The sequence below is a fragment of the Bubalus bubalis genome, chromosome 11 (assembly GCF_019923935.1).
Source record: "Bubalus bubalis isolate 160015118507 breed Murrah chromosome 11, NDDB_SH_1, whole genome shotgun sequence".
Lineage (NCBI taxonomy): Eukaryota > Metazoa > Chordata > Mammalia > Artiodactyla > Bovidae > Bubalus > Bubalus bubalis.
The window spans coordinates 8,290,441-8,301,479 of record NC_059167.1 but is presented as its reverse complement, the minus strand read 5'-3'; the positions used below and the strand labels follow the sequence as shown (position 1 = coordinate 8,301,479).

General features: G+C 37.0%; 1 pseudogene; it reads right to left on the bottom strand.

Moving 5' to 3' along the window:
- Nucleotides 1-1,605: 1,605 nt before the first annotated feature.
- Nucleotides 1,606-1,939, bottom strand: LOC102401251 (annotated as a pseudogene).
- Nucleotides 1,940-11,039: the final 9,100 nt, after the last annotated feature.

Genomic DNA, 11,039 nt, shown 5'->3' with positions numbered 1-11,039 from the left:
TAACACACACATAATATATGGAGGTAAAGCCTTTCTGATATGATAAAGGGAACTGATTTTGAAGATATCTCTAACAATATGTCAACTACATTAATTTTGATTTTGGAACTTTTAACAGGAGATTGCACTCAGTCACATTAAACAGATTCTGGAGAAATACCTATTTTTCATCCTGATTGAAACACGTGTTTTTTTAGATGCATTTCAAAGAATATAGTTTAAAAATGTTCAGAGAGTTAAACATGACTCCTCAGATGAATAGAGATCACAACTAAGTGATGAATTTAATGAGAGATAGGCCAGAACTTTTCTCATCCATTCGTACCCAGGTTGTTTAACCAAAGCCCATTTTCCAATTTGTGCCCCAACTTCGTTTCTTTCCTTACTTAAGTGAAACCTTCTGACACAAATGCAACTCAGAGTCCATGTGCAAATCAAAGCCACAAGGAGAGAAAAAAGTGGTCTGTCACATTCCTGACAGTGCTGATTTAAGGGTCTGTGTGTTCCTGCTATTTTTTTCTTCCTTTATTTTAATTTCCTGGCTAGAAGCTGATATTTTCCACTTACTTCATTCCCTCTTTCTGATACTGGCACATTTAATATGTAAAACAGTAGCCACAGCTTAATTTTCATTTACCTTCATTTTTAAGAGTAGGGATAATATGTTCCCAATTTGCTGATAAAGAAATGCCACAAATACTACATTTTAATTTTGAAAGCTAGAGGTCCTTTAGAATAGTTATGCAAATTTCACAAATATCTTCTTTGAAAAATATGAACAACCTTAAGGTCAAATTCAATTTCCCTTTTCCTTCTTCCCCTTTTTCCTTATTAGAGTCTCAATGACCCTATAAGAAACTCCCTCTTAGTTCTTAGACTTTTAAGTTTACAGTGCAACATGTGAGAACTAATACAAATACTATAGTTTAGAAACTCATTTTTCTTTTCCTCATTTCCTCAGTTCAATCACTTAGTTGCATCTGACTCTTTGCAACCCCATGGAGTGCAGCATGCCAGGCCTCCCTGTCCATCACCAACACCTGGAGTTTATTCAAACTCATGTCCAATGAGTCGGTGATGCCATCCAACCATCTCATCCTTTGCATCCCCTTCTCCTCCTGCCTTCAATCTTTCCCAGAATCAGGGTCTTTTCCAAGGAGTCAGTTCTTCACATCAGGTGGCCAAAATATTGGAGTTTCAGCTTCAGCAATCAGTCCTTCCAATGAATATTCAGGACTGATTTCCTTTAGGATGGACTGGTTGGATATCCTTGCAGTCCAAGGGAGTCTCAAGAGTCTTCTCCTAATTTCCTAGGGAAATATAATTTAGACTTATATTTTGAGTGCTAGTGATCAGGAGTATGGATGACTTTCTATAGAAGACAGCATTACTTGTCCCATATTTTAAAAGTTGACGTTTCATTTGTCAAATTGTTTATTAGTATTTTCATATTATGAACAGTCAGCCTAAGCCCTTTATAGATTCTATATGTTTCACTGGGTAGATATTGTGAATTTTTTAAAAGATATGTGAGCTAATAGTATTTCCAAATTGCTTTTTTCCTCCCACAAATTCACACTTTTATTTATTTAATTTTCAGTAAGTTTAAATCCTTGAGGGGAACAGCATCACATGGATTCTGTATCCAATGACTTTAGTAAGAAGGTTGTTTCAGAATTTGGCAAGAGCCATGCTAGATTCCGTGAGCCAGAGTTACCTTTCCCCAGATAACCCTGGTTTTGTTAGGTTTTCTGCCAGGAGTTACTATGCTGTTCTTTGTATGCATAAGCATATCTCTTGCCTAGATAGAAATCAATTTAACCTCTTACATAAACACCTTCAATTTAGGAAGTGCTGTGTGCTCCCTTTGGTTCCAGAGATCCCACTTATAGCCAGCAATAATGGGCTTGGACCATAATTTTTCCAACCTATTAGTCATGTTAGAGTCCTGTTCCCAGCAGCTTCCACAGGCTCCAAATATCTCCAAATTGCCTTTTAAAATTTCTCAAAGAGTTTAGCTGTGCTACAATTTCCTGCTTCGCTCCTGAGGGTTCAGAGGTCTTCTCTGCCAGCTGGGCTATCCTTAGGTTTCCCCATTTCATTGATCACAAGGCTATTCATGGAAGGGGTCATAGATAATACCCCTGCATTACAGAAATTATATAATTTTGAGATATAGATTGGCTGGTGTTTCCTAATCCTTGGGTGACAGTTTCACCCATCTTAATTCTTATAGTACAGTTTTTACAAAGGACGGTATCTGTCACTTTTTAAAAGATATTATTTTTTAGAGCAGTTTTAGGTTCATAGCAAAACTGAGACAAAAATTGAATTTTCCCATCTTCCTCTTGTCCCCACAATGTGTAAATTCTCCGATTATCAACATCCCCTTTGTGGTATCTTTGTTCCAGTAGATGAACTTACACTGACATGTCCGAATAACTCAAAGCTCACAGTTTGCATAAGGGTTCACTCTCAGTTTTGTGCATTCTGTGGGTCTGGGCAGATATGTAATGATATCTGCCCATCATTACAGTTTTGCACAGGGAGTTTTCTATTGCCTTAAAAATCATCTATGCTCTGCCTGTTCATCCTTTACCCTATTCCAGTCCCAGCAACCACTGATTTTTTTTTTTAATTGCCTCTTAATTTTGCCTTTTCCAGAATGTCATATAGTCAAAGTCAGACAACATGTGCCTTTTCAGACTGGCTTTTTTCACTTAGTAACCCTTATACATGTAAAGTTCTTTGACATCTTTTCATGACTTAGTTGCTCATTTTTTTTCTTTCTTTCTTTTTTATTTAAGTGCTGAGTATTCCTTTGTCTGAATATGGCACAGCTTGTCGATCCATTCACCTATTGAAGGACATCTTGAATGCTTCCAAATTTTGGCAGTTATGAATAATGCAGCCATAAATATCACTGTGTAGTTTTTTGTATGGACATAAGTTTTTGACTCTGTTGGGTGAAATACCAAAGAGCGCAAATGCTGGATCATATGGTAAAAGTATGCTTAGTTTTTTCAGATACCAGCAAACTGTTATCCAACAATGTCTATCATTTTAAAATAATTACAATAATTTTGGTTGTTTGTTTTTATGTTCCTATTCTCCTGCAATGATAGCAACATATATAATTCTTCCTTCTGTTGAATGATCATTTGAATTTTTCTTTTTCTTTTTTGTTTGTGAAAGCTTTAATTTTAAAAGTGCATTCTTTTGAAAAATTTACTTATTTTTTAATTGAAGGATAATTGCTTCACAGAATTTTGTTGTTTTCTGTCAAACTTCAACATGAATTGGTCATAGTACACGGGTATCCCCTGCCTTTTGAACCTCTCTCCCATCTCCCTCCTCATCCCACCCCTCTAGGTTGATACAGAGCCCATGTTTGAGTTTCCTGAGCCATACAGCAAATTCACAGTCTTTATGTTAATAATATCCATACCTTTTCATGCTGTGCCAAATATTTTCTCTTGATTTAAGGTTTACTCTGATGGCTACTCTGGTATGTCAGTTGGGTCATGATGAACAACTCTTTGGTCAAACACTAGTCTTAACGAAGTAATTTGGAGCTATGCTTAAAGGAATAACTAATTAAAATACATACTTTGAATAATTCACAGTATTTTTTTGTTTTTTCAGCCAGGCACTGTTTTAGGGTTTACAAAACACACATGTACATTCATTAATTCTATTGAATTTAGGAGCATTCTGTAAGGTAGACTCAGTGGATAGCTTCTCTTTAGTGTTAGTCGCTCAGTTGTGTCCCACACTTTGCCATCCATGGGCTGTAGCCCACCAGGCTCCACTGTCTATGGAATTCTCCAGGCAAAAATACTGGAGTGGAGAGCCATTCCCTTCTCTTTGCAGCTATGGAAACACATCTCAGAGAGGAGAAATGAAGCTAGGGTCACCCAGCGATGGATACTAGAGCTGATCTTTTCCATAATTTATTTAGTGTAAAAAAATGTTATTAAACATTGCTTAACTTTTAAATAATCTTTGCTTCCTGTAGATTACTTATAAGCAAGTAGTTATCTATACCTATTTATATCTATAGACCTCTACATGGTAAACAAAAGTGGTTTGAGATGCTAGCATAACTCCCTGCAGGTCTTTAATGTATAAACACATTGCAACCTTAATCATATGCAATTTGGAGTTCTAAGATGCTAAATAAGTGATAAAGGCAATATTTTATAATGCAGTCACACCATAGTTCACTTTTATTCTAAAAAAAAATAGACACACTTTACTGGGGGAAGAGTGGAGTAGGAGATAAAAATGGTCAATCCAATTGAAATAACACAATAAAGGCTATCCTGAATTGAAGATAACATATTTATGCTTCCACTAAAATTTATTCAGCACCTTGACAGTGAATAATGACAGCAGCATTAACAAGTGACATATAAACAATGTGCTATAATAATTTAACTTGAAAATATTAATTTTCATGAGTTTTTATTGCATTGAATGGTTTCTTACATATATAATAAAACTTGGAAATCAAGTCTCATTACTTTCCCTTTCCCATGTTTGAATATCATGTCTACTTAATTGACATAATTCCTGGTGATTTCTATTAAATTTCTTCACTGTACTGCTGAATAAAATAAACAGTACTTTAATCTTTCTGCACAGATGCAGCACCTAAACACTGCTGTTTTTCAAGGCTTAGTTTTTAGTTGCAATGTATAAAATTTCACATGTTCAACCGCAAATTACTTACTTAATGCTTCCTGGATGCTTATTGAAAAACATGTTTCTTTTGTTCAGCAAGAAAAAGGAAGTTCAATATGGTCCAGTCTATCAATATTTGCAGAGAAACTGAATCATCTTTTCTCTGTACACATTTATCTATGCTCCAATTAAGCAAGTAATGGTTGGTACATTGAGTGCTTGATCAATTTTAAATTATCAACTGAGGATGTGAATGTTCTATTCCTACGCCTTCCTTTTCTTCTTTTCTAAATTCACAAAATCATTGCCTTGATTTCTAAGCTTCATAAGCATCTGTAAATGTAGCTTATGTGCTGTGCTGTGCTTAGTCACTCAGTCATGTTTGACTCTTTGTGACCCCATGGACTGTAGTCTGCCAGTCTCCTCTGTCTATGGGATTTCCCAAACAAGAATACTGGCATGGGTTGCCATGTCCTTCTCCAGGGGATCTCCCCAACCCAGGACTCGAACCCAGGTGTCTCACATTGCAGGCAGATTCTTTAGCATCTGAGCCATAAGTGAAGCCCAAGTTTAGCTTAAGGTACTACCTTTTCACTGATAAAATTAAGTTTCAGTTCAGTTCAGTTCAGTTGCTCAGTCATGTCTGAATCTTTGCGATCCCATGAATTGCAGCACGCCAGGCCTCCCTGTCCATCACCAACTCCCAGAGTTCACTCAGACTCACGTCCATTGAATCAGCGATACCATCCAGCCATTTCATCCTCTGTCATCCCCTTCTCCTCCTGTCCCCATTCCCTCCCAGCATCAGAGTCTTTTCCAATGAGTCAACTCTTCGCATGAGGTGGCCAAAGTACTGGAGTTTCAGCTTTAGCATCATTTCTTCCAAAGAACACCCAGGGCTGATCTCCTTTAGAATGGACTGATTGGATCTCCTTGCAGTCCAAGGGACTCTCAAGAGTCTCCTCCAACACCATAGTTCAAAATCATCAATTCTTCAGTGCTCAGCTTCCTTCACAGTCCAACTCTCATATCCATACATGACCACTGGAAAAACCATAGCCTTGACTAGACGGACCTGTGTTAGCAAAGTGATGTCTCTGCTTTTCAATATGCTATCTAGTTTGGTCATAACTTTCCTTCCAAGGAGTAAGCGTTTTTTAATTTCATGGCTGCAATCACCATCTGCAGTGATTCTGGAGCCCAGAAAAATAAATTCTGACACTGTTTCCACTGTTTCCCCATCTATTTCCCATGAAGTGATGGGACCAGATGCCATGATCTTCCTTTTCTGAATGTTGAGCTTTAAGCCAACTTTTTAACTCTCCTCTTTCACCTTCATCAAGAGGCTTTTTAGTACCTCTTCACTTTCTGCAATAAGGGTGGTGTCATCTGCATATCTGAGGTTATTGATATTTCTCCTGGCAATCTTGATTCCAGCTTGTGCTTCTTCTAGCCCAGCGTTTCTCATGATGTACTCTGCATATAAGTTAAATTAAGTTTAGCTCATCTTAATTCTTTCAATGAAAAGGTAGTACTTATTATTTGGGAAATACATATTTCCCAGTCACTTTGTAAATGATCTCTTTCGGTGAAATCACCATCCATGTATTCATTACATATTTATGGAATGGCCATTAAGTGTGTGCCATTATGTATAAGTCACAATGAAAGTTATAGATAAAGAACTTAAGGAACAGTTAGATCTGGCACAACTGTGAGATCTGCAGAAATGAAGGTAGAAAGAACAGAAGAATCAGAGGAGGAGACATTAACAAGTCATTCACAGAAATCATCCTCTCTCAGGTACCAAAGTGGAGGAGGGAAACTCATGGGGGGATCCAGGGGGAGTGTAAGTAACTCTCACTTCTGCGGTCTACAGTCAAGCTCCTAAGCTGCAGGTGGTCCTAAGTTTGCTGTGGTCAGCTGGGCTAGCAGTTAGAAGTAAGAGCTAGAAGAAGAGCAAGAGGAGACTGATGACAGGCAGAAGCTTGCCAGGAATCTTACACCTTGCTTATCATCACATCTGACTATTGTGATGTTGTGAGCAATGAGGGCTGCTTCACTCTACCTTTTAAACCTGCCTTAGTTTCCACTGTTGAGAAAATCTTATGCAGAATCATTTCAGAATCACCTCCACTAAAAGTCTTTTGTTGTTTTTTCTGCTAAATGTCTTCAGCCGTGTCCAACTCTTTGTGACCCTATGAACTGTAGCCTGCCAGGCTCCTCTGTCCATAGGATTCTCCAGGCAAGAACACTGAAGTGGATTGCCATACCTCCCTCCAGGGTATTTTCCTGACCCAGGGATTGAACCCTCGTCTCTTACATCTCCTCCATTGGCAGGCGGGTTCTTTACCGCTAGTATCACCTGTTACTCGTGTCTTATTTTTGATTAGGTTCCTCAGATGCAAGATTTGAGACTGATTGGTTAAGAAATGTTCACGGGAAAACTTAGTAAGAAACTAGGAAAATGGAACCAAAAAAGGAAGGTCAAGAAACTATGTGATATGATGCAAAGTCCCATGACGGGTAACTTATTCTCAAGTGTCTATCATATGTCCAGGTGGTCCTGACTAAGGGGTATTTATATCCCTGGGGGTATTTATATCCCCACCTCAATCAGATACTTGTTAAGAAATGCTTGTGGAAGTGAAGTAATATAAAAGGTTTCCACATTTACATAAAAGTATGTACTCCAAAAGCTTGAGGTCCGTCTTCTAACAGAGACACACAGTTGTTACCATTGGTACTAAAAAAAGATTGGGACCCAGATTGCATGAAAATAACAACAGGATCCATGGAGAAATGAATAGAACATCTTCTATACAAATAGCCCTAATTCTAAATAATATATCCCCTGATATCTTACCTTAAGTATGCTTATATGGAAACAGGGCTTCCTTGGTGGCTAAGTCATAAAGAAGTGAAATCGCTTAGTCGTGTCTGACTCTTTGTGACCCCATGGATTGTAACCTACCAGACTCCTCCGTCCATGGGATTCTCCAACCAAGAATACTGGAGTGGGTTGCCATTTCCTTCTCCAGGGCATCTTCCCAACCTAGGGATTGAGGGGCAGAAGCTTGCAGGCAGATGCTTTAACCTCTGAACCAAATCTGCCTGCAATTCAGGAAACATGGGTTCGATCCCTGGGTTGAGAAGATCCCCTGGAGAAAGGAATGGCAACCCACTCCATATTCTTGTCTGGGAAATCCCATGGACAGAGGAACCTGGCAGGCTATAGTCCACAGAGTCACAAAAGTTGGAAATGACTTAGGGACTAAACAACAACAGCAAACATAGGTGAGATAGAAACAAAAAGAGCGGGGAGGGTCTTTTTTTATTAAAAATTATTTATTTTTTGATTTCCATAATATTCTTGAAGATGTCCATAAAAAAACAAAGTAAAAAATGGTGACACAGATGAGACAGTAAAAAGTTTTCTACAGATGCATTGAATAGACTTCAGAAGTCCAAGTGAGGAAATATATACTCCACCTTACCTTACAACGTCACAGTCAGTCTCCATAGATTCTTAGAACTTTGATTAGGATTACAGAGCAGTGACTATGTCTCTAAGCATCTCAATATACAAACATCTTCACATTTTATAGTTTGGTACACCGATTATTTGATCAGTTATCACATATTTTTGAGGGAAAAAGGAAAAATAAGTCTAAATGGGCTCCTTTTGGCAGCTCCACTTGCTGTTTAAAAACAGCATAGCAATATTGTTGACTGATCATGATTATTATAAAAGAAAACATTCTGCTAATAAAAGACACTGCATTCAAAATCAGACAAAAAATTGAACATACTAATTAGATTAAATGTGAAAGTGGAACTGGATAATCTTATGAAGCATATTTTAGTTTTGCAAGGACTGATTTTATAATTGCTATTTTCATATAAATACCTTGCTATGTCCAATCTCTAAAAAAAATGTAAAAATTTTTGATACAATAAAATGACTTTTATAGTGTGATGGATCATTTTAATAACAGTATACATAATCTACTTTATAAAGAGAAATTGCTATATTCTAAGCATATTTTGTCATTAGCATGGCTTAAGTTACAGAAGAGGATTGTAGCTCATGAGGCTTTTCTGGCCATGGAATTTCCCAGGCAAGAATACTGGAGCAGGTTGCCATTTTCTGCTCTAGGAGATTTTCCTGACCCAGGGATTGAACCCATGTCTCCTGAGTCTCCTGCACTGCAGGCAGATTCTTTACCACTGGCACCACCTGGGAAGCCCAAAGATATATTAATATATACTAATTTTAATATCTACCCTGCTATATCTATAACTATATCTATATATATGTATATATAAACTATGAGATGAATTACATCATATATTTAAAATATTTCATTGATAAACATTTTAATAGGTATGTATCAGAAAGTATCTATAATAGATGCTTTTACTTATCATTCACTGAGATCTATGATCAATATCTAAGTATTGTTTCTAGTCCTGTAAGGTTTGTCTACAGAGTGTAGAGGCAGACATATGTATGTGCAAGTAAAGGCAAATTAATTACATTTATCTATACATCTTGGAGAAATGTATATCTTAGTCTGTTTGGGTGAGTATAACAGAATACCATGGACTGAGTAGGTTATAAAAGAGAAAGTTATTTTTCCAGGTTCTTGAGGCTGAGAAGTGGTGATCATCACCACAAAATCAAGGTGCTGGCAGATGAAATGTTTGCTGAGGGCTGGGTCATTGGTTCATAAACTGCCCTTTATTGAAACTTGCTGTGGGCTCCTCTGGAGAAGGGTCAGACTCTGGGATTTCTTTTGTAAGGATATTACTCCCATTCATGAGAGCCCAACCCTCTTGACCTAAAGTGAAAGTGTTTGTAGCTCAGCCTGTCTCACTCTTTCTGACCCTGTGGACTGTAGGCCATAGGGCTCCTCTGTCCATGGAATTCTCCAGGCAAGAATATTGGAGTGGATAGCCATTTCCTCCTCCCGGGCATATTCCTGACCCAGGGATCAAACTCAAGTCTCTTATGTCTCCTGCATTGGCAGGCAGGCTCTTTACCACTAGCGTCAAATTTGTCACTTAGAGATATTGCTTTGGAGACCAGAAAAGATGTATGGAATGAAACACTCAGAGAAGTTAATATAAATGTATGTGACCGAAAACATATTTAATACCCAAATATAAAGTTGTTTTGATGTGTACTTGTGTGATAAGAGACTTTAGGAGAGTTTCAAATTAGGAGAGTTTTAAAGAAAAAATCCCACTTTCTGCAGTATAATCCTATCATATCACAGATAAATCAGCAGTTTTACTTAATGGTTGATGTTCTTGAGCCAAGATCACAGAATTTAATGATAATATATTTCTAATGTCAGTTTTATACCTTATAAAATATGTTGTTTGGTGCTGAAAAATAATGTTTGAAATCTGGTTCACAGCACAGTGGTCTACAAAGGGATAGTTTGAAATTGATGTCTTATTTTACTATAATAACAATGTTAGTTAATATATAAATATATATTAGTGATTTATCTGTGTATCCTATATCTATATCTAGAATTTTATTCATGGACATACCTATTCTACCAAATATCTGTGTTGAAAATTATGGTTTTAAAAGAGAACTTGGTTCCATATGCAGAAAACTAGGTGGGAATATTCAAAATTGCCTAAATGATTTCACTCAATAAGATGTACCAGCAGTGTTTAAATAATTACTACTGATTTACTCTAAGCATTCCTGGAGAAGAAAATGGCAACCCACTCCAGTATTCTTGCCTAGAGAATTCTATGGACAGAGAAACCTGGTGGGCTACAGTCCATGGGGCCCCAAAGAGTTGGACACATCTGAAGGACTCACATACTAGCCTAAATATACTAAGTAGCATTGTGAATTTAATAAAATATATTTCAGAGACTTCCATTTCTAGAATGTAATAGATCATACTAGGCTAATGCTTCTACTGCATGTACTAGACAAAAGCAGGTTACATTTAATATATATTTATATTTAAAGATGTCACAGATCTCTGGATGAGTTACCTTCTAGAAAGGTGGAACCATTACAAGGTGAACTAAAGATTGCTGACAATTTTCCATTTATGAAGCATTTTTGGATTTTAGGCCCAACTAGGGGAATGCTCCCTGAAATTGCTACTTCCCTGATACCTTCATGTTTTCATTTACCTTTTGAGCTATCTAGTTAACAGCTTTAACCTAGTTAGCAATTTATTTGTATTAATTTCTTCTGTTATAATAACTGATGTGATTTATATCTCCTAATTGGAGTCTCACTAGGACATGTGCAAATGTAACAGATTGTATTTATTTATTTATTTAAAATTAGGAAAAGCATATAGTGAAGA